This window comes from Microcebus murinus, chromosome 7, assembly GCF_040939455.1.
Source record: "Microcebus murinus isolate Inina chromosome 7, M.murinus_Inina_mat1.0, whole genome shotgun sequence".
Taxonomy (NCBI): domain Eukaryota; kingdom Metazoa; phylum Chordata; class Mammalia; order Primates; family Cheirogaleidae; genus Microcebus; species Microcebus murinus.
Window position 1 is genome coordinate 100,412,823 of NC_134110.1, and position 25,200 is coordinate 100,438,022.

Here is a 25,200-nt window from a genome sequence, read left to right on the forward strand (position 1 = left end):
CCTGTCTCTCCTCTGGTGGCCGTAAATTCATCTATAGTGAGACTATTATAGATTCTTGTATCCCCAGCACCTGGTTAGTGCCCTGGTATGTAATGCACATTTGATAAGTATTTCCTAAACAGAACTATAGGCCCTTTAAGGGAATTTCAGGAATCAAAGCTAGCAGGCAAAATGTTGCAGGGTTCCTGAACTCTCAAATGGGTTATAAAGCAAGCTCAGAAGACAAGCCCCACAGAATTAAATGGTTAGTTTGTTTTGGCGGAAGGGTAGGGACTTAGGGAAGCAACACAACCACCTGGGAGTCCATACTGCTTCTGTGTCCCCAGGAGAAGCAGCACCTGCTTCCTTGGGCCTTGAAAGCTGGGGAGCATTGGGCACATGCTATCCAGAGGCCTGGTGAGCTCGGAGACAAACCTGGGTGGCACTTAGCCAGCCTGGATTTTCAGAATACTTCTGCTTTTAAATGTACTGTTCCATAGCTCCTTAAGCACATAGAACCTGTATTGATCAGGATTTATCACTTAGATATAGCGAATGAAGTTCTATGGGAAGGAAAAAGGAACAAAGTAAAATTCAAAATCTTTAAAGAGGATGTTCTTTATGTGAAATTAAAATGTGAGGATGATGTTGAAAATATCAGAGAAAATTTTTGATTGATACAGGAGAATTAAAAAGGAGAAAACCTGCATAAATGTAGTTTGTCTAATTCTTTTTCCTTTTTCTAGCTTCTAAAAAATGGCCTCATTAAAGATAAGTTTAAAAACTACAGTGAAGTAGAAAAAGATCCATAATCCATAAAAAGGCATTAATATCTTTTTATTTATTTAAAAACAATATTTATAATATACAAATGACTAAAAATTTATGCTAAATTAATGCTAATGCTTAACAGAATGTTATGCTTATTGGAAAATTTTAGCCAGATTAAGTTGTGTACCTTACTTTGACTGTAAAGCTCTGTCCATGTATACTGTGAGGCCCTGCCCAAGTCTTCCTTTCCCCAGGGTGAGACTCCCAGTCTGCAATCAGTGGAGAGTTTAGAAGCTTGAGCCCATCCCTCATGACCTGGTATAGCCATTTTAGTTTTTTCCAGTCTCCCCATCCTAGAGCTGGGGGTCCTGGCCTCTAAACCTTTACCCTGTGTTCAAGGTCCTGCTGACAGACTTACCTGGTGCCAAATCCGTGTGTGCCTGGATTTCCAAGTATTCCTACACCTCGATTCTGTGCCACTGAGCTGCATCTATGGGTTGGGAAATCTAGATGCTTGTGTGTGTCCTCTTCCCGACAACATGAGCAAATTGCTCTTGTTGAACTGGATTCCTTATTCTAGTATCTGCTCCATGCCTGCAAGCAAATCTAGCCCCACTCTCCACCTGCCCATAGGTAATCAGATCCTTTCCAGCAGACAGAAAAAGATATAGTGGCAACAGGGGATAGTCTATTACTGAGCAAGATTCATAGAAGGAAGAGCTTAAGGGTTTATCTGTGGGCTATCTGGGAAACAGGAGCAAATAAGCTTTTATAGCAGCTATGCATTTTGTGCAAAGAGTGAGGAAGACTGCTCCTTGTCAGTGTTCCAAGGCTCCCATTAGACTATAACTATTAATGCAGTGCTGCTGATCACAATACATATTGATAAACCCTAAAATCGTAAGTGGCATGCTTATTATGTGGCATGCTTTTCAAAGCTTTTAATATTGTATCTTTCATTAACTTAGAAACTGGAATAATTGATCACTTTGAAAGTCATGCCATATAATGCTAAAAGCCACCTACCTGAGGCCCTGCTCCAAACTCTAGCAAGGCAACCTTATTAATAGACCGTCAAAGAATGAAGCATTCTGGGTGCCAAATACAGCCAAGGCAGCACCAAGAGGCAACCTAAAAAGAAAAGAAGAGTTAGTTTGAAATTTCAAAAGTCAGGCCAATCTGGTTAATGGCATATGAACCAAACTGTTTTTTATTCATAATAACTTATTTATAGTCTTTGTACTTTATCTTTATTGAAAAATCTATCTTAAATCCTGTTAGAAACAAATGTGAAACAAAATATTTATAGTACATCAAAAATGAAAAGTAAACAAATCATTAGCCCCTATATTTATATATTTATTCCTGGAATCACAGTTATCTAGACTATCCATATTTTTATTTGGCAAAATGTTATTTCAACTTTACTGCAATTACTCAAATATACTGCTTATTTTCTTATATTCTAAACACATGCACTACTTTCTCAGTAACACAGTTTTCAGAAAAACCTTTTTGGTGTCTATCTTATTCCACACAGTAGCTGAGAGAGAAATCCTGCCCCATGAATACCTTGCTTGGTCACAGACCAAGCCATCTGTCCACAGAGAATAGTGCAAACCACTGAGTGCCCTAAAGAAGAAGCAGAATAAGAAGCTGAGGACAATTTCTGAGCTCGTGAGTTATTCTTTATGCTGTGAATATTATTTGTTTTCAGTTGAATTCCCAAGGACAAGTCCATCTTCAGCAACACACAAAGAAAAAACAAAACGTATTCTGAAGTATTAAATGTTTTACGTTATCCTCAGCATCCTTCTGTTGGTGCAAATTAGAAAGACCGATCTCTAGGGACATAAACCAAGAGAGAAAAGGGATGCCAGAAGTTCTGTGCAGAAAATCACCTGCTTAATTTCCCTAAACCAGAGAGTCAATGCTCAGTTATACATGGTTACCACTCTAATAAGATAAATATATGACATGGATGGAATAAATATTAATTACCAACACTTATTACACATGGTATGGATCTGAATTACTATGGGTGCAGACAAATACCATACCTGTTGTCCAGTAGCATAAAAGCTAGTTGTGGCTGCAGAATATATACCTTTTGACACATTAAGAAATACAAAGTGTAAAAATAATATTATAGGGTATAAACAACTAAAAAAGAAGTTCAGAAAAAGAAAAAAAGAACTGAGGGTTTTTGGTTATTCCTGCCTGGAAGAATGAACAATTAAGAAAGGCCAAAACCCCCCCAAACAAACAAACAAAAACCCAGTGTGTGTGGTTGGGGGTGGCTAGGTATAACAGCCAGAAGAGCTCAGAGGTTAGAACTGCAGATTATTAAAGATTCTAAGATAGCCCGCTGGCTGTAGGTTACAGACGTTGTGAATTCAGGTGAGACAAGTACACTGAAGCCAAATGGTCTGGACATCTCACACTCACGTGCTCACTGTAAGTGGGGCAACTGTAAACACTGAAAGGATCAAAAGCACAGAGAACAACAAATACTTAGGAGATGGAAGGGGAGAGGGAGTGCTTGTCTGAATGAGGCAAAGCAGAGCTGAAAACTAGCAAAAATATTAGGTTATCAAGTATGGAATGTCCGATTTCCTTAAGTCCTAAGTTTGACAGTTGATACCTCTGACATTTCACTTAGATACTTCTTGGGATTTTTTGTTTGTTATTGTGAAGGTACAGCCTCATTCTTTCAAATGCATGGTTTGGCTTGTGATTATCTTTCAAAAAATTTTAAGAGCAATTTTTGTGAAACCATGGATAAATTAAAAATTCATGTTATTTCTGAATATGAGTTCCGTGATGGAACCAATGCAGCGCAGACAGCCCGAAATATCAAGGAAGTGTCTGGGAAGGACGTGGCTAATGAACACAAAGTACATCATGGTTGGAGAAGTTCCATTCTGGTGATTTTAATCTTGAAAATGAGCCATGTGGGCAGCCTGAGATCAAGGTGGAAAATGATAAAACTGTAGTGGAAGCAAATCTATCTCAACCTACCTGTGAATTAGCAGCAAGGTTTGATGTCACTATTCCAACAATACTGGATCATTTGAAATAAATCAGCAAGGTAAAGAAACTGGATAGATGAGTACTGCATAAATTAAATGAGCATTAGAAGAGAAATTGCCTTGAAGTTTGCCTTTCTCTGCTGTCATGACATAAACCATTTCTATACTGTATTGTTATGTGTTATGAAAAATGTTTTTTTTTTTTACTATTGGAAGCATTTGGCACAATGGTCGGATAAAGATGAAGTGCCAAAACACAGTCCAAAACTGCATATTCATCAAAAAAAGCTAATGGTGTCTGCTTGGTGGTCCCATGCTGGTATTATCCACTACAGCTTCATGAAATCTTGTCAATTGATTACAGCCGATGTCTACTGCAACCAATTGGATGAAATGATGAGGATGCTTGCTATTAAGGAGCCAAGATTGGTTAGTGGAGAAAGGCCAATCCTTTTGTGGCCTCATGTCGCAAAAAACAATGCTGCTCAAACAACAGAAGCTGGACTTAGAAACTGTCATCTACCATATTCACCAGACCTTGCACCAGCTGGCTACTACTTCTTCCAGGCTTTGGATCACTTCTTGCAAGGAAAAATATTCAACTGTCAACAAGCTATGGAAAACGTCTTTCACAATTTCATTGCCACTTGCTCTCTAGGCTTCTTTGCTGCTGGCATAAACAAGCTACTGTTAAGATAGCAAAACTGTGTCAATAGTTTAGGCACATACTTTGATTAATCGTACTGCTTCTTGTTTGAGATATAATCAACTAAACTTTTGATTTGAAATCAGACATTTCATATTTAATGACCTAATAAGATTTCCTAGAAGAAAGCCACTTATGTGCCTGACAATGTTAACAAAAAGAGGTACAAGGAAGGAAGACAAAGTATACAGCTTACCCTCATAGAGACAGATTCAAACCAAATTATTGGTTAACTCATGCTGGAGAAAAAACTAGGTAATTTGAAGGGGAGAAAGGGCCGAGATAGAACTTCAAGAAGGAAGAAAAAGGTGGCAAAAACAAAAAGATAAAGCTGCTAAGAGCCACAGAACTATCCCACACTTCTTACACAGGTTCACCATTAAGGCGTGAAGACACTAAACTTCAGCAAGAAAGAGTATGGGGTGGGGAGGGGTGGGAGGAAGAGAGACAAAAGTAAATGAAGACAGCCAGCTGGGTGATAAGGAAATCACTTCCAGCAAGAGGATGCTTTCTTTCAAAAAGCTTTGTACCTAAAGAGAAGAAGAAGAAGAGGAGAAAGGAAAAAGAAGAGGAAGGGAAGGGAGAAGGGAAGTAGGAGGATGAGAAGGAGAAGAAGGAGAAGGGGAAGGAGAAGGAGGAGGAAGAGAAGAAGGAGAAGAAGAAAAAAGATAGCTAAAGGAGAGGAAGGGATAAAAGAATGTTTCCATCCTGAGCATAAAAAGGTGAGGAAGAAAGTGGAGCATTCATCAAGGCAGAATGAGATCCAGCGAAGAGCGGTTTTCACCATAAATAAGAAAAGGGCCTTCTTTACCCACTCAGACTTAGGAGAGATGTATATCCATCTGGGAAAGTTTTTTGGTAGCAGAGGCAACAAATGCAAGGAGTTTGCTCACCTTGGCCTGTGCTGAGTACAAGGGAACTATGTTTGGAAAGCAGGAGAAAGCAGCAAGGCACCTGGCCAGGTGACAAAAACAGTAGCCACTCAGAAGAGAGGTTGCCAGAGGCATCCTCCAGAGTATTATGAAAACAAACAAAATTTGCCGTACAAATAGATTAAAGATTAAATCTTTTAGTTACTGCTGGTAGAAGAGTAAATTGTTGAAACTTTTCTGAAATATATTGTGGAAATATGTAATCAAAGCCTTTTAAAAGTTCATGTATGTTGACCCGATGATTCATTTCTAAAAATTTAAGCAAAAATGAGAAAAAATACTTAAGTATAAAGATGTTCAAAGTATATTTTAAGAATAAAAATTGATAATGTCTAATAAAAGGAGTGAAGTATATGTCTATATGATAGAATAATTATGCATCCATTAAAAACCTCAGGAAAACAGATATAATGTTATTAAATTTTTAAAAAGCAGGACACAGAATAAGTGTATATAATATGATTCCAAATTTGTAAAGTATGCACTTAAAACTAGCCCTCCCCCCAATACCCTAAATTGCACCTAGGTAAGTTATAAACAAAAGATTAGCAAGATATAGGCTTTATACTTTTCTGTATTATACAAATGTCTTCTTTTATAATTAGAAAAAAATATTTTACCTAAAAGAATGCTTTTGTAGGCTGGGCAAGGTGACTCATGCCTATAATACTAGCACTTTGGTAGGCTGAGGTGGGAGGATCGCTTGAGGCCAGGAGTTCAAGACCAGCCTGGGCAGCACAGTGAGATCCCTATCTGCAAAAGGGTAGTGACATGGGCCTACAGCCCCAGCCACTCATGAGACTGAGGCAAGAGGATCGATCACTTGAGCCCAGAAGTTTGATGTTGCGGTGAGCTATGACGACACCACTGCACTCTAGTGTGGGCAACAGAGTGAGAAAAAATGATAATAATAAAATATAAAAAATTAAAAAATGCTTTTATATCAAATGCTGTTGCAAAAGTTTGATATCCATATACCAAGAAAATGAACTTGGAACCATATCTCACATCATTTCCAAAACTTAACTCTAAATGGATCACAGACCTAAATGTAAAACCTAAAACTAAAATTTCTAGAAGAAAACAGGAAAAATCTCTGTGACATGCAATTAGTCAAAGATTTCTTGGTCGCAACATCAAAAGCACAACCCATAAAATAAATACGTTGATAAATTGGATTTCATCAAAACTTAAAACTGCTCTTCAAAACCACAATATTATGAAAAGATAAGTCACTAGAAGACTAAAACAGCATATATCTGATAAAGAACTTGTATCCAGAATATATAAAGAACTCTGAAAACTCAACAAGAAAACAAAATATCCAATTAAAAATTTAATATAAGATCTGAGTAGATATTTCACCAATGAAAATATATAGATGGCAAAAAAGCACATGAAAAAATGCTCCACATCTTTAGTCATTAGGGAAATGCAAATTAATACTACAATAAGATAATATTCTCCATCTATTAGAATGATCAAAATTAAAAAGACTGAACATCTGACTGTATTAAGTGCCAGTGAGGATGTGAAGCTAATGAAATTCCTATCCACCATGGACAGAAAGGTAAAAATGGTACAATTACTTTGGAAAACAGGCAATTTATTAAAAAGCTGAATATGTGCCCACCATATGACACACCCATTTCACATCCAGGTATTTTTTACTCAATAGATCTAAAAACATATGCCTTCACAAAGACTTGCTCACGAATATTCACAGCAGCTTTGTAATAGTCAAAACTAGATATAACAAAATGTCCATCAATGTGTAAATGGATAAAACAAGCTGCAGCAGATTCATATAACAGGATACTAATCAGCAATGAAAAAGAATAAACTATGGATACACACAGTGACATGGATGAACCTAAAAATATGCTGAATGAAAGAAGTCGGGCAAAAAGTATATATTGCATACTTCCAGTTACATAAATGTCTAGGAAAGGCAAACTACTCTATAGTGACAGAAAGCAGACCAGTGGTTATCTGGGGATAAGAGGTAGGACAAGGAGGGATCAATCATAAAAGGACATGAGCAAACTTCTGGGAATGATGGAAATGCTCACTGTGTTGATTGTGATGACAGTTTCAAGAAAGTATATATATGTTGTCATTGTGTAAACTGTATGCTTTACATATGTGCAGTTTATAAAATATCAATTATAACTCAAAAAAACTGTAAAAAAAAAACAAAAACACCCCACAAAAATGGCAGAGTTTTCATATTGAAAAAAAAAATCAATGAGGATGAGAAACAAACTTCATACAAATGTACTGAAGTATATAAACTTTCTAGGAACTGATAAGCCAAAATCATAAGGACAATGACTCAAAATGACTAAAATTGTTCCTTCCCATTCGAAAAGGGGGGAAAAAAGATGAGAGAAATATAGGCTTAAATGTGAGTTGTATTCAATCCTTACTAGGAAGGATAAATATCTAGGCAGCTTTTAGAGCCACATTCTCAGCTGTCGGACTTGGAATAAGCTAGGCAGCTCACCTGTTACTTTATGGACTGGCATATCATACTATATGACTTAAAGGTTCCAGGAATACACTCTAACTGGAACTGAGGCCTAGAGATAATAAATAGTTCTGGGATAAGTCCCATTTATCAAATACCAAAGGGAGTACCTACTGCAGTGTTTCAATTCAGCCTCTGCACAGCCCTTTTAAATATATTCATTAGCAGCCACCTTAAAAAGAAAGAAGTCCTATTCTAACTGGTAGGCCTGCCTTTGATTAATTCAGTAAACTATTTAGCCAAGCATGGGCACGTATTCTAGGTAGAAGGAATCAGAGACTGTTTGGTGGGTCTACGTAACTTCAGGAGATTTGCTATTTTTGGAGATAGACAGAGAGAAGCTGACTGGAACTATGAGATCAGAGATGGGTATAGGAGTCTTGTCTTAGTCATTCCACCAGAGGCTGAAACTTTTACAATATTCTGATAATGTACAAATTATCCTAAAAGCAGGTGACTGTCAACTTGCTCCCCTTCACTCCATATATGACTCCATTTTTAGATCATTCAGAAAACCTTTGTTGCTTTCTAAAACAGAACTAAGTGGTGATTCTCCTTTCAATTTCTATTTAGGTTAGCATTTAAACAATTTTTTATGTAAAAAAAAATTTTTTTTTTTTTTTTTTTTTAGAGACAGGGTCTCACTTTGTTGCCCAGGCTGGAGTACACAGGTCTGCAGCCTCCAACTCCTGGGCTCAAGTGAGCCTCCCAAGCAGCTGCCACTACGGGCACACACCACCAAACCTGGCCAATTTCTTTATTTTTATTTTCATAGAGACAGGATCTCACTATGTTGCCAGGGCTGGTCTTGAAATTCTGGCCTCAAGGAATCCTTTGCCTCAATCTCCCAAAGTACTAGAATTACAGGCATGAGCCACTGCAACTGGCCTAGGTTAGCATTTTTAAAACAAAACTTGACCTTCCTAAATTTTAAACTCACTTAAGCCTTTGCAATGTGTGCTGACAGGTAATTAACAAAATGGGGATAAAACCCATCAATAGGAAGCCCCAGGACCCTCCTTCTGGAAGCTTCAGTGCCAGGATCTGGGACAGCCCCTTCTCCATTGCATCCTTGGTTTGCCCCCAAATCTTGGTCCCAATTTCTTTCTTTCTTTTTTTTTTTTTTTGAGACAGAGTCTCGCTTTGTTGTCCAGGCTAGAGTGAGTGCCGTGGCATCAGCCTAGCTCACAGCAACCTCAAACTCCTGGGCTCTAGCGATCCTTCTGCCTCAGCCTCCCGAGTAGCTGGGACTACAGGCATGCGCCACCATGCCCGGCTAATTTTTTTATATATGTATCAGTTGGCCAATTAATTTCTTTCTATTTATAGTAGAGACGGGGTCTCGCTCTTGCTCAGGCTGGTTTTGAACTCCTGACCTGAGCAATCCGCCTGCCTCGGCCTTCCAAGAGCTAGGATTACAGGCTTGGTCCCAATTTCTTACTGTGATACAGAGATGTGTTACAGAGGGGTCTTTCCATAATCTCAGGCTGTATAGTTCTGGAAATTGCTTCTGCACTGTTCCTTTAAAACTCCAACTTGGAGAGGGCCTCAAAACATAAATCCTTACCCTGATTCAGAGCCTAAACTAGTGCCAGGGAACAGTAGCAGAGGCAAAGGACTTGCTTTTTAATCACCAGAACTGGGTTTGAATCCTATCTGACCCTATCAGTGTAACACCGGACAATTCAATCTCTCTTCAGCAATTTCCTCTGCAGTACTGTGAGAATTAAACAAAGTGATGTATCTATAAAGTCTCTAGCATGGTTCTGAGAGCTCAAAATGAGAAGCTATTGTAGTCAGATTGTTACTAAAAAACACGTGCTATCCAGAAATGGTCTGATGTGGACTTAACAAAAGAAAGTTGTTCCCTCCCTCCTACTCCCCCCTCCCCCAGCACAGGCTCTTAGACAGAATCAGTCAACAGAATTTCTGAAGAACTAACAATGGGAATACTTCCTGTGAAGAAGATTATGTACTCATATATTGATATAAATGTGAGATTTATATTCAAAGTGATATTTGGTGAAGTAGCATACTTTTGATATTTTTGTCTTGTGGTAGAGGCAGGGTTTATCTTTAATTTTATGGTGGCCATGGTCATAGATAAACCCAAATCATAGCTAAGATAAAACTTATCCATGTGGAGCCAGTAATCATTCTATATGTTAAACAGAATCATAATTTGGGTAATATGTGATTATTGACTATCCAGGGATGGAGTGACCCCTGTTTGTGGCTTTACTGTGGTAGACATAAGACTGTAATACACCTGTGAAAATACTATGATCACTGAAAGTCAGAGAAAACAGTTACATATTAGAAAAAAATCTACTCTATTGAAGTACATGGTATCCAAAATTCTATACTGTGAGTTTTGCAACATGGGATGTCTTTCATATAGCCTTTCAAATTAATCCCCTACCCTCATCCTCCTGAAACTGAAGCAAGATTTGATTTGGCAAGAGGCTGTGTAGAACTGAATCCCATTTTGCAGAGCCAGGTTGGAAGAGGGATTCAGTATGGAGGGAAGGCAAACGGCAGAGACAGGGATCCAATACAGGAAAAAAATTAGTACTCAACTAAGACTCACACCACAAAGGGGTAGCTCTAACAGATAGTAACTTCTCATAGTTTAAGAACAAGCAATGAATGATATTTGATGTTTCTAAATTGTTATATGTGTAGTATTTTTATATTCTTGCTTATCCCTTACAGAAGAAATGTTTTTAAATACTAGATATAATTTTAACTAAGTAAGTTGACATTAGATGCACCCTGTCAAACAATCACCTTTAGCACCAACACAGTGTATGTCAAATTTAACTATAGAGGCCGGGCGTGGTGGCTCACGCCTGTAATCCTAGCTCTCTGGGAGGCCGAGGCGGGCGGATTGCTCGAGGTCAGGAGTTCGAAACCAACCTGAGCAAGAGCGAGACCCCGTCTCTACTATAAATAGAAAGAAATTAATTGGCCAAATAATATATATAGAAAAAATTAGCCGGGCATGGTGGCACATGCCTGTAGTCCCAGCCACTTGGGAGGCTGAGGCAGAAGGATCGCTTGAGCCCAGGAGTCTGAGGTTGCTGTGAGCTAGGCTGACGCCATGGCACTCATTCTAGCCTAGGCAACAAAGCGAGACTCTGTCTCAAAAAAAAAAAAAAAAAAAAATTTAACTATAGGTACCTGACACAGTGTTGGAATTTTTTTCTTTTGCTTTAAAACTTTTTACTGGCATTGATCGTAAAGGAATGAATGAGACATAGACCTGAGTATGTACTTTCTCACGTATACGTGTGCAATATTAGACATAATTTTTGACCTTTCAGAACCTCAATATCTTTAAGTTTAAAGAGAACACACAGTCAATTCTTGATTAACTGGGCAAGCCAGGGAGAAGGGCTGCATGTTTAATCATGGCTTAAACAAAATTAGTCATTGTAATATGCTCACCAACAGTCCTTTTGCTTACTGAAATGAAACCTATTTGGATAATATAAAACTATGATCCACGCTGGGTGAAATGGGAAAAAATGACTTCAAAAGTATCAAGAACACAAAAACAAAAACAAAAACCAGCAAAGAAATTCTTGGTTCTGTCTCCAATATCTTCCACTGGGTTCTAATGAAGGCCACAGAATATAAATTCCATCAGAAAAGGGATTTTTGTCTTTTATTGCCCATTTCTATATGCCCAAGACCTAGAAAAGTGGATGCACACAGGAGGCACTCAAGAATCTGTTGAATGAAGAGAAGGAGGAAGAGAAGAAAGGAAGGAGGGGAGCTTTCCATCCCGTTGGCCAAATGGATCCATGGAAGAAAAGAGTTCTCCAAACTATTTGATTACCTCTGTGGATGACTGGGAATTGACAGAATGCTTTAAATTTGAAAATTCTCTTGGATTTCCCTTGAGGAACCAGTAATCAGGACAATGTTTTCTTTCTTGACTTGGCCTACCCTCAACAGATACCAGGACACTGCAGTCACTGTTGCCATCTTGTGGTCATGTCTAGAAAGTTCGTCTTCCTCCAAAGACCAGTATAGGCACCTCCTACCTGCAGAGGCTTGGGAATGGGCTATATGAACAAACGTGAGATAAATAAATCACTATCATTTCATTTAACAACTATCCAGGCATGATGGTGAACACAAACATTAGTCACCAGTTCTACTATCAAGAAGCTGTAGTCTAGTATGGGAAATATCGCAAAAGGATACTCATAATTTATAATTATTGGTACTATAAAATAGAAGGTAGAAAATGCCACAAAATAAGTATACATTAGGTACAACTGGGAATTCACAGAAAGAAAAGATTCTTGCAAGCTCTGGAGATGAGAACTGGGGAAAGAAGAGCCCACTGAACTGAGAGTGGAAGGAGGTAAGATGCGGGCCTATGCAGGCACAGCTGAGGTGGCAGGGCATGAGCCCCAGATGGGAGAGGTAGCAGGAACAGCACAGGCTAGGGTGGGCATGGTTACTCTCCCTGTGACTGGAGCAGGCTGGAGGCTGAGAGAGAGCTGTGGCTCTAGCATGTGTAAAAGGAGAAGGAAAAGCTGTGGAGAGGTCAGTAAGACTCAGCTGAGTGTGTGGAATCAATCTCTCCTGGTGACCACAGGTCAAATGGATTAGCTCTGTGTCCTTGGGTAAAAAACTTATCTTTATAAAGCTTCAGCTTCCTCAGCTGTAAAGTGAGATAATTAAGCCCTAAAGGGCTGTTGTGAGGAATAAATGATACTGTGTATAAAGCACATACCACACTGAGCAGCGCTCAGTAAGAACTGCATGAATGTCAAGCAACAGCCACTACTGTGAAGATCTTGGATGGCAGCTTCTTCAGGTCAATGGGGAACCAACTACAGTTCTGAGGAGCAGGGTGAGGACTATGGGAAGATAGCCTGTGGCACAAACCATGGCACCACGGTGCGAGGAAGGTGCATGGAGAGGAGCAAGGAGGAACTCGACTATCTGGAGGATGGACAGAAGAGGGAGGCCAGTAGAAAGGAGGAAGGAATGCTCCTGAGTAGGAGGAAAAGCCAGGACATGCTATGGTCGCAGAAGTCAAAGGAAGAGAACTTTTTAAGGAGGCATCGGCAAGGTAAGGACTAATGCCTTGTCCCTTTCGATTTAGTGATATGTAGGTTTTTAGTAATCTCGAAAAGAACTATTTCAGGGGAACCAGAATGGAAGCCTAAGGTTGAAGAAGGTGTGCCATGTGAGAAAGTGCACTTCCTTCTTTGGAGGAATGGTATCAGCTGAAGGGGAAAGTATAGAAAGCAGAAAGTGTTCTGTCACTGTTCTTTGTTCTTGTTTATTTTTCCCCAAGGTTTGTCATGTTGAAATGCTTACAGGAAGGATCAGGAGGAAACAGAAAAGCTGAGAGAGAAATGATAATGAGTTAGAGGGGACCAGGGCACAAGAAGAGATATGGAGGACAGGGTGTGTGCAGATGCTGAACCAAAGATCATCCAAGGAGGAGGACACAGACAGTGATTAATTTTGCTTCAAAGAGTAGGTGACACCTGAGCACGGTTTTCAAGAATGAATAGGCATTGGCCCAGAGAACAAGAGAGGTAAGAACATTCTAGCAGAGGAAACAGCAATGAGCAAGGGCAGGCATGGGAAATGCCGACCCCAGTGCTTGGGAATCTTAGGAGTTTGATGCTATGGGGCATGAAGGGGAGTGGAGGGAATGTTCCCAAGACGGAGCTGAAGAGTAACCAAGGGCCAACTGAAAGGCCCTGGACTCACATTGTCATTTCAGGTGTACTTTACACTCACTACTTCTAGATCACCCGGTACTGTCATTGTGCCCAGTCATCTGGAGGCCCAAGCAAAGAAAGGCAAGGAAAGAGAATTCTTCCAGGATTGGGAGTTGTAAGGAGGGTATAAAAGGTGATCGATGGAGCACCCTAGAGCATTAGCAGGAGCCAGCAGGGTGCAAGTAAGACCAGAGAGGGACGACAGAGCATGGGAAAGGAAGGTAAAGAAGGCATCAGTCATGGCAGGAGGGAAGAGGAGGTCATCAGGAGCATGGGAGTGAGGAGAGATGAGGATAGAGGCTATAGCCAGCAAGGACCATTTTAGGGCTCAAATTCACAGGGTGGGGTGGCTGAGTGACAGTGACAATGGCACTTTGCAAAGCATTATGCAAATGTGAGGTATTTTTAGTATGTACTGTAATTTCAGAGCATCTTGATTATGACTTTTGAATAGTCAGTCCTAATACTTCAGATTTCTCAACTGACATCCCACAGATAGTTAATACTTAAAAGTACAAAAAGAGGTACCAGTTTGAATCCTTAATTTTTAAAAAAGGCAAATTGTTGGGTAATGTGAATAATTACCCTCGTAATTTATCTGCTTTTCAAATTCCAATTAATTCAGAGTTTGGCAGATGAGTCCTCCCACCCCATGTACCTTAACAGGAGCTTGTAGTATTAACATACAGCAATCTTTTACTTATCTGGCAACATCGATGATCTACAACACAAGGGTTAAAACAGAAAGGAGGAACACAGGTTCTGAATAGCCAAAGGAGATGTTGCAAATCCACACACACCACATACTTTATATCAAGGTGCGAACTATGCCCCCTCATTCAGTACCAATCTTTCAGGCAAAACTATAACAAGCTGGATTGTTGGGATTTTTGGTGCAGGAAAGATTAGCAGCCTCAGGTGTCAAAGGCAAATGTAATGATGCCAGAAAGAGGTGACTGCTAAGAAGGAAAAACATATGAAAGATAAATACACACAAGAGAAATAAAAAAGCATAGAAACAGGCAAAGTTGCTTTTAGTGATCATGGCCCATGTTGGGAAGGTTAAGGAAATGGGCATTCCCAGGTACTACTGGCAACTGAAAGTCTTCCCTGGAGATCAATCTGGCCATGTAATTGCTAAGCCAAAGGGGGTAAAAAAGGGCATTTATTTTACACCTAAGAATTTAAGTGAAGAAAACCACCTGAGATACAAAGAATTATGCACAAGGCCATTCATCACTGCATTATTAAAAGACTGGACTAGAAACAACCTACACAGCCAACAACTGCGGGACGCCTAAATAACTTCAGTGTTCATGCACAGGTAGTCTAGCTTGTAAGGAACACACAGAAGTGACATTTAAGTACATGGGGAATAGCCTTTACACGCTGCTAGGTTTTTTTTTATTTTTTATTTTTTGAGACAGAGTCTTGCTCTGTTGCTCGGGCTAGAGTGCCATGGTGTCAGCCTAGCTCACAGCAATCTCAAACTCCTGGGCTCGACCAAGCCTTTTGCCTCAGCCTCCTGAGTAGCTGGGACTATAGGCACACACCACTATGCCCGGATAATATTTTTCTATATATTTTTAGTTGTTCAGCTAATTTCTTTCTATTTTTTAGCAGAGACGGGGTTTCACTCTTGCTCAGGTTGGTCTTGAGCTCCTCTCCTTGAGCGATCCTCCCACCTACAGGGATGCAATTAGAAAAACCCAGACTTGTGGGAAATGCTATAGGACTGAAACTAAAACAAAGAAACCAAAACACCTCATTTCTTCAACAAATAAATTGAGGTACACTGTGGGTCAAAAAAGATTTAAGAGACGTATAATCTGACTATAGATATGGGATTTACTGGATTTGGATCATGCAAATTCTTAAAAAAATAAGAGACAACTGTGGAGATTTGAACACTAACTAGATATTTGATTATGTTGAGGAATTATTCTTTTGGGATATGATAAATGTATTGTACAACATTATATCTTTAAACACAGTCTACTTTATGGAAATACTAAAAAATATACAAATGATATGAAATAACTTCATACCAAAATATTCTACAGGAGAGGGGATGGGCACAAGTCAGGGATGGACAGAACAAGACTGGCTGCTCAGTGACAACTATTGAAACTGGTGGGGGGCGTGAGGATTCATTCTACTGTTTCCTCTACTTTTGTATGTCTTCATACGTAGATGAACTACAAACCCTGAAGGTACTTAATAAAAACTGGTTGACAAAGTCAGAAATGATTTACATACAATTTATGATGCTTTCAACTTCTGGGAACTTTTGAACCCTTAACTATGCCACAAATGCCACAGGCCAATCAACTGACAGTCTACTCTACTGAAGCTAGTTATTTCTTAGAGTTCAAGACTGATGTGCAAGTAACACAGTAACAAATACTTTAGTAGTCATGCGTTTCAGTATGCAAATTATTTTTTTAGAAATAAAATATTCTTGGAGGAGGCGCTTTTAACTTTTAGGCTATCAAGCAATTATTTAGCATTACAGTGACTGGGTAATTTTTTGACTGACATAAGGGTGGAGAATAAATGAGTGTGGCAAGATCAAGGAGCTGTGCCAGGCTGTGAGGGCCAGAACGTGGTGGCTTGCGGGGCAGTGGGTGATTCCTGGGGCACGGAGCAGGCAGACTGGGCAGCAAGGAAAGCATCTGCTGTACTTGGCAATCGCACATGTGTGTGTGCGTGTCAGTGTACACACGAGCACAAGTGGGGCAGGGGACTGTCAAGGAGACCTTTGCCAAAGTCGCTTCGTGGAGTGGTGAGGGAGAGCCTGACTCGCTGTGGTCAGGGAAAAGGAGGTGAAGACCAGAAGGCCTGTGGGAGAAAGAGGATGGCCGGATGGAGACGGCGGAGGCAGAGTCAAGTGAAGGCTTTGAACTGTTTTGGTCTGGAGAGTCTTGAACATCTCTGCTGGATTAAGGGAAAAAGTCAGTGGAGCTGAACACAATTTTATGGGACAGGGAGGGAGGATGATCCTTGGGCAGGAGGGCAGAGCTTCTCAGCAGCCAAAAAAGTAGGGGTGAGAGTGCCAACAGGGTGGGTGGTTGGAGAACAGACTGCTGACAGTGCACAGCTGACAGATTCCATTTTCTCAGCAAACTTGGGGTAAAGTTACCTAATATCAGAGATCCTAGTCCATTAGAGAACTATTATCATCATTTTCATTGTTATCTAGAATTTTATAAAATAGACTGAACAGGGGTGTTTAGAACAGACAACAAAACCCTAGTTGAGCACTTAAATGAACTAGGAGCTACACTGAGAATTTTTCCAGGCATTATCCCATTTAATATTTACTGACTTAAATGATTTATGCCTCATTTTCTTCCCCTGTGAACCAGAAAAAAAATTACAGTACTCATTTTAGGGAGCCATTACAAGGAGTAAAGGCATCACTCTGTGTAAGTGCCCTGGACAGCGAGCACAGGGTAGCATGTCATACTGTCAGCTAGCACCGCTGTTCCAGGGAAGGGAGGTACCCTCCCTGCTCACTGGCTCAGTCACAGAGCCAGCTGGCCCACCACCTGTACTCCTCACAGATGCTGACCAGCCTCCTTGGGCTGGTGTGGGGGGAACATGCAGGAGGGACAGGTGGCCAGAGAGGCTGGGGTAGAGTAGTAGAGCTACAACCTGGGGAGCCAGGTTGGATGCTGGTGAAGCTTGCACGTGTGAGACACACAGACACGAGGAGGCCCCTGGTCCATACCCAGTGGCCAGAGAAAGCACTGAGTAGACTCCCTTGTCTGAAGCCATTTCAGCCCAACTCCAAGGAAGCAGGCAGTCTAGAAGTTCAGAGGGCCTGGCTTCTGTGAGGAACAGAAGACAGTGCATGCCGGGAGGCAACAAGCCCCCAAGGAGTCCTAGGCTGGTGAGGAGACAGGACCCAGGACAGGCAACATGAGTCTCTCCTCTGAGCTGTTACAGCTCAGGCCACTTAAGTCTCACAACACCTTCGGAGTACCTGCTCTAAGTAGGTGAGGGGTGATACGAAGCTATTAAGATCTAGTTCTGCGGATGCAGGAGAAAGATGTGCTCAGTGCAATGACACAGGTACCACTGAGGACTTTGGGAACAGAGTATCACTAAGCTGGCCTGAAAGGATGCTGTGTAGGGAGAAAAGAGAATCCCAAGTAGAAAGAAGCTGGGGAGCCAAAGGCACATGATCAAAAACACACACACAATATGAAATAGCTTTGCATCTAAATAGTCCCTAGGAGAGGGGACAGGCATGGGAAGGGGGCAGATAAAACAAGACTGGCCACTGAGGTGACAACTATTTCAACTAGTGGTATATTAGTATTGGTGTTCCTGGTAATAACCTATTGTGCTGGTTGAAACAAAGAATTCTTACATCTACTCTCATTACTCTCAAAATGGATTCATGTGTAATCCTAGCACTCTAGGAGGCCGAGGTGGGTGGATTGCTCGAGGCTAGGAGTTTGACACCAGCCTGAGCAAGAGTGGGACCCTGTCTCTACTATAAATAGAAAGAAATTAATTGGCCAACTAAAAATATATAGAAAAAATTAGCTGGGCATGGTGGTGCATGCCTGTAGTCCCAGCTAGTAGGGAGGCTGAGGCAGTAGGATTGCTTGAGCCCAGGAGTGTGAGGTTGCTGTGAGCTAGGCTGATGCCACGGCACTCACTCTAGCCTGGGCAACAGAGGGAAACTCTGTCTCAAAAAAAAAAAAAAATGGATTCATGCGTACTTTATACTGAAAAAACCCTTCTATTTTAATGTATGACACCTATACCACATACTTTCAGCATTTCAGTTAGGGCACAAGGAATGTGCTGTGACCTTCTGTCTGGAGATGTGTGACTTTGTGGGACAGGTGTGAGTGAGTGTCTCCCCCCAGTGGGAGTGACAGTGCCTCCCCTCACATCTTGGTGTGAGTGTACCTCTTTCTCCTGCCCATCCTGGAATCTGCCTGTGTGTCTCTCCCACCTTCCACCTTCTAGATGGGTGTCACTCTCTCACCCTTGTCCCGGGGTCAGTGTCTCTTCCTAGCCCATCCTGGTGAGCATGTCAGTGTCCTACCCCCCTCTTGGCTCTCCCTCAGGCAGAGAAAGACAGACTCAGAGTATGCCCCGTTCTCAGAGAGAAAGCAGGGAGGACAGCGCGTGGCCCTCGCCCTCCAGAGCTCAGCCCAGTAAGCTGGATCCGCACAGGATGGAACAGTGCTCCAGGACAGGTGAGAAGGGCATGGCTGTGTAGGCACCAAGGTGTCACCACAGCTGAGGCAGGTAGGCAGGCTGGGAACAACCCAGTGACAGGGCTCCCAAAGAGGCAGGGAAGGAGGAAAGTGAGGGGGCCACCCCAGCCTCTATGGCCACATGCAGAGGATAGCACAGAGGAGGATGAGGCTAGAGGTGAAGCCAGACTGCAAAGGATGACCCAGGCTGTGCTCAGCAGTTCAACTGCACTCTGGGCTGGGGGCCCCCAAAAGGGAACAAGCTGGTCCAGCAGGGTGGCTCTCTGGCCAAGTCTCGTCTTGCTCCCCCTGCCTCCAGTGTGCTGAGCTAGGTCAAGGCCTACACTAGGTCAAGGCCTCTTTCTGGAAGCCTCCCTCCAGATCTTTCCTAGCTAGCTCCTTAACATTCAGGTCTCTACACAAAGGTTCCTTTATCAAGAGGTTTTCCCTGATTACTGTCTGTTAGGGTCCCTTTTTCATAGGCCCCCCAGAACTCTTCATATTTGTATTCCTTCTAACTTCCTTCATACATCCTGCCACAGTCTGGGGGACATCTGCTTACCACTGTCTCCTTAGTACCAGCATGGTAACTGACCTGTGGCAGGCACTTTGTAAAGTCTGCTGAATGAACAGGAGATGGAACAAAAGGTGTCCTGTAAACCAGGAGAAGTTAGTGTAAACAGAAAAAGAAGAATGGAGGCATAAGAGAGAGGTAGAGACTGAGGCTTTATCAGCACAAAGCTACAAGCTATAGGCACTGTAGGAGTGGGAACCAGTGTTCAGGAAAGGTGTATGCTGAGAGAAGTGGACCTGGGAACCCTGGGAAATGCCAAATTGCTGGTGATCGGGGACAAATGGCAGAAAGGGTGCCATCAAGGAAAGTGCCAAAGAAGTACCAGAGAAGGAACAGCAGAGCCAGAGAGGCAAGAGTCTGCAGAATACATGGACTACTGCCTGCGGGAAAGGCCGGGTGGGAATAAGATAGAAACAATGCCAGTAAATTTGGTACCTGGGGGGCTGTTGATGGATGTTCTCTTCAAATGCAGACTCAAAATAAGGGGGCAGGTTGGTTAAAGAGTAAGGGGAGATGAAGGAAACAGAGACTGCACACAGACTGCTCTTCCAGGAAGTCTAGCACCAAGGGGAGCTAGATGGGGAGAAAGATACTTAGGTAGAGGGTAGGATCAAGGCAAAGGTTTATTTTATTTTATTTTTGATGATAGAAAAAGATGTGAGTGTACTTTCCAAGTGGAGAGGAAGAGATGGGAAATTGCAAGAACTAGGGGCGGAGGGTAAATGACAATACAGGGACCCAAGAGAGGCTGGAGTAACTGGCTGGCTCCCAAGTGGTCCAACCTGCCATGCTTCCCCACAGGAGGGCTAGGCACTACTGCAGAGGAACCCAGAGGTAAGGCGGGCACTGACAGCCCATCTTCTCTGGGAACTAGGCACAACAATCTGATGAGACAGGGGTGGGGGGACAGAGGGTTTCAGGAGAACGTCAGTGCTGAGCATTGGTGGTGAGAGGAATAAGAGGGACTAAGAATGGAGACACAGGTAAAACAGTGGCCTTATATCCTTAAAGGCCAAGCTATGAATCTCAGAATAAAACCCCCTCAACAGAATAAAACCCCTTCAAAATGGCATCCAAGACCCGATACCTTAGGTCCCAGTCTCTTTTCTAGTCTTCTCTGCCATCATTTGTCACCCTGGACACCCTCATACTCAGCTAGAGGAGAGAACACAGCGTGCGCTGCACCTGCTAGGCCCATGCATCCTTCCTTTCCTATTCCCCGCTCTATGGTCACTTCCTCTGTGAGGCAAATTCACCCAGTCAGTATTAATTTCTTCTTCTTCGTGTCCACTTTGTTAATGTCTCTATAGCAGAAGTATTAAACCTACAATCAAAGTTCCAACTGAATATAGAAAAGGTGGTTTCATGACCGGGGACCTAAAAGAATGGAAGGGCCATTCATAAAATTACCAAAGTCTGAATTGCTAGCTGTAGGGATGCTGAGAGTTAGAGATGCCAATTGTCCATCCAGGAGGCTCTGGAAAAGAGGTGCTCGAAAATCAAGTCTAGAAGTGCTAGTGAGAATGGACCCTGTGACAAAGACCTGAGTCCTCTGCATGGTAGAGGACCATCACTTCAAATGTGGAATATGTTCATACTTCTGTAATTCTAGTCTCACAATCATGGGCTTAATTTATTTTGGATTCTGAATCAACTCAATTTTCCTAATTCATCCTCGTTTGCTCAAAAAGCTAAGATGTCCTCTACAGCACACAATGCAAATTCCTCAGGCTGGCCATCAAGGTTTTTTCACAATCAGGCTTTAGCATACTTTTCTAGCTAGCATTGCACTATTCCCTTATGAACCATCCTCTCCAGTCAAACTGGTCTTCTTGGTGGCTGTGGACAAGCAGCACATTTCTGCCTCCTAAATTCTGCTGAAACCATTCTTCTCACCTCTCCTGAACACCCCCTTTCTTTCTGCCTATTCCTAACTCACATCTTTTCCAAAGCCCATCTCAAGTTCCTCCTCCTTCTTCCTTAAATACCTATAGTTTTTACTGTCTGTGCCATTCATTTGGCATTTTAAAATATACTGCTTTGTGATCTCTTTTGTACATTAACCCATCATTGAAAAAGCATAAAAGAAGGCAAGGAAAAAGTATAAGTATCCTTAGAATAGCATGAAGGACTCTTCCCCATTTCTGGCTCTCCCATAGAGCAAGAATAAAGTTTTAATAAACAGGACACAGAGCAAAAACAAACCACATTCTGTCTCATGCAGAAGATATCACTGCTTGATAAAATATTACTCATCATTCTAAGTGGCAGCGTAGTTCTCTAGAGTTGGGTACGGGCAAGAAACTTGGAGGCTGTAATTGTATTTTAACTCACTCAGTCTGAAATCTTGTGATTTTAGATAAGTTCTTACAATTTTCATATTGTTCTATTTATCAAAATAAGTTTAGCAGGTCCAACCTTAAAGAATGAGATAAAGCAGAGGATTAAAAAAAATTTTCTCTCTTGATTCAATATTTAATCACATTTCCCATGTCAATCAAGTTTTTTAAAAAAAATTTTAAAGTAGTATTTATGTATGTGTTATGGGGGAGACATAAAGTAAGAGAGAGAGAAATCCCTAAATCGCTCAAACCTATGAAGATAATTACATGAATAACAAAATAGAGATCTTGAACTTGGAATTTTATAGTAATCAGGTCAATATACTGCATTAAATTATTTTAACTCTCCTGGGTGGGAAGTTCACAAGTGATATTTCTGCCTAACATCTAAAATTAACCAAACTAAGCAATATTTTTAATTATCATGATATAAAAGTACATCATTTATTGAACCAAGACCATTAAAAAATTAGGAAAAGAAGTGTATTCTTTGTTATGAAATCAGATGGCTTTGCTATAAGTTTGTTTAAAGCAAAAATTAATAAAACTGTGCCTATTTAAGATTCTTACTGTAAAACAAAGTATAGGTTTATATCTTTAAAAATCTCCTTTAACTTAGTAAATTTGTAAATTTTCCCCTAATTCCTTATCTACAGCTTAAAAATAAGTAGACATATAGCACTTTCTAATTTGAGTTACTGTCAACTTTATGCCTAAATTTTTTATTTTTGCAACAAATTTATTGCTTTCTAATGTATTAACTTCAATATGGACATAATTTAGCTTTATGCTAGCAAATTAATTTATAATAATTAACTTCTATGGTCCGTCCATTCTAAAAAGTAACAGAATTCTCACTTCTAAAATCATTACTGCTTCTTGCATACATGTTATCTCTGCACTTCCTGTCTCACAAGATTGCCATGAAAATTAAATGAGATAATATACTAGGTAAAAGCAAAGACTGCTATCCAGCCAAAGTATTTCATGACTGAAGCATAGTATTAATACTCAAAGTATTTTGGGTGATATAATTTAAAAGTCATGTTGGCTAATGATTCACTGAAAAATTCAACCAATCAAGTTTCCTTTTCTTTTAAACAGAAACAGTTTCTTTTTTGTGCTCATTTTTGGTTTTGTTTTTACTAGGAAAAACGTTTAACTAAAACTTGACTAAAATTAAAATCTTGTAATGTCTCTCATCTTTAAAGGATCAGAACTTCTGTTTCTTTTGATCAGTTTCAAGCTAGATTTAGAATACTAGTCCAATTCTACTTTATTTCAGTGAAATGATGGATGAAACAGATAAAGGTATTTACTTTAAAATTTTCCAAATTTTATCTTTGGCAGTTGAATACCATTTCTGAACTGTGCAACTTTAAAAAATCTAGATTCAGTACAGCATTAAGCACAGAAGCAGAGCATACCAAAGTACCTTTTATATTAGTTTTAACATGTTTGCTCATTTTCCAGAAGTGGTTTTGGATGTTACAGCTTGATAAAAAAAAGCACACAAAATTAGTGCAAATGTAGTAGAGGCACTGCCATACACAGGGTGGCAGCACTGAGAACCAAACAGATGCAGACAGCAAGGACACCAGTAAGGGCCAGTGGAGGCAAACAAGTGTGCCTGAAACCTGATTAGGAAAAAACTTCTTAGACACACGGGTATTTTGGTTTTAATTAGGAAATTCCTTTGAATTCTGGAAGGGGTACATGCATTGTAGAAAAGCTATTATGAGTCAGCCTCGGAATGTGATCAATTGCACTTCTTTCATAACAAACTGCTTTCTCTTCCTTTTTCCGCGCTGACCAATAAAAGGTGAACTGAGTATGATCCAATTCAGGCATCATATCAGATCCAATATTTAAGTAGAGCAACTGTATCTCTAGTATATATTTAAAAAGATAACCCAAGCTATGATTGAAAGTGCTCCAAGATAGGAATTTCTTTCAAGAATAACATGATCTTGGGAACAGGAGTACTCCTATTAAAGAAAAGCAGTTTACAGAATTAAGAGTTCTAAAATAACTGTCTGATTAATAGCAATCTTACAAAAGCAATGATGGGATAGGCAGTGCAGGTATTAGGTTATAATGTCCAAAAGAAAGGCTTTTTAAGGAAAACATCTGTAACAGTACTTAAAAAAACTAAAATATCACTAAAAGTATTAATTGCTTAATTAAAAATTCAAATACAATGAACAGTCAATTGAATACTAACACATTTGTCACCACTTTTCCTTGAAAAAAATAACTGAATATACTATGATCTTTAACTTTGGCCATGTATTTTAAAAAATATTGTATTAACTGTCAAAGGATACATGCTTAGGAATTTCTATAGACTGCATTAACTTTGTTTACAAACTTCAGGGCATAAAAAAACAGATTCACATAAAAAAACAACTACTTCAATTAAAATTCCATATATTTCAACAGTAAATCAAGTTATTCAGTTAAATATTTAAAGCCTTTATTCTAAGTCTAATTAAATATATTACTTGATAGTTTGTTTTCGTTTTGATTTGGGTAAACAATTATGACAATGCATTTTACATATTGTATCTTTTAAAATGTGATATAGTTCAAATTATTGCTGAAAAATATTTTTCTTATACCTTTTTCTTAAGAGTACACTGAAGTAAATTACATTAAAAGCTAGACCTGATTATAGGTACTTTACACAGAGCACAGTTAAGTCAGTTACTTGTTCGTATGATATGGGCTCTGAGGAAGCTCAAGTTTTATGAAGCAGCAAGAAGAAAAGCATAAAATGCCACTAACTCCTGTTGAGTGTGCCCTATTCTCACAGGTGCTTTTCTTCTTTGAAATATTTTAAACTCTTCCAAATAAGAACTAATAGGGCTGCTTCCACCACCACTCTTGGTACTAATTAACCAATTTTATTATATGTCTAATTATATTTTAATGCTAAAATCTTATGAATTTGAAAAGTGATTTTCAGAGAAATTACTTCTATGATTAGAAAAGAAACAATCTAGACTGAAATTTTACTCAATTAAATTACCTCAGAGAATAACAAATTAGCAAAACACATGAAAAACATTTTCTCGGATTTATTTAGAAAACAATTTTAAAGGTACAAGGAAAGTAGATTCATGTTTGAGGTACAGGTTATAACCAGATATCCTGGTCATATTAATATTTATTTTTAAGGTTATAATAGGTCTTATCCAAATATATAAAGTGACAACTCTTCCATAAACTGCAAATAACAGATTTAGTTTTAAAGTAATGTAGCTAATTTCTCTTCATTGGAATGTAATACCTAAAGAAATGACATTAGGAAATGCAAAAAGTGGCTTGAGAAAGGAAATGCACTCTCATAC

General features: G+C 40.0%; 1 protein-coding gene across 5 annotated transcripts in view; it reads right to left on the bottom strand.

The window, feature by feature from the left end:
- Window positions 1-25,200, bottom strand: part of PLAG1 (PLAG1 zinc finger) — a 49,612-nt gene that overhangs the window by 17,232 nt on the left and 7,180 nt on the right. For 2 of the 5 annotated variants that reach the window (XM_076005307.1, XM_012774085.2), the window contains exon 2: window positions 1,777-1,881. The exons of 2 other annotated variants lie outside the window; for them this stretch is intronic. The gene's annotated coding sequence lies outside the window, so the exon portion shown is untranslated. Of the gene's footprint in view, window positions 1-1,776; window positions 14,349-25,200 lie in introns of those variants that run through there. One more of the 5 variants, XM_076005306.1, reaches the window with a different exon arrangement.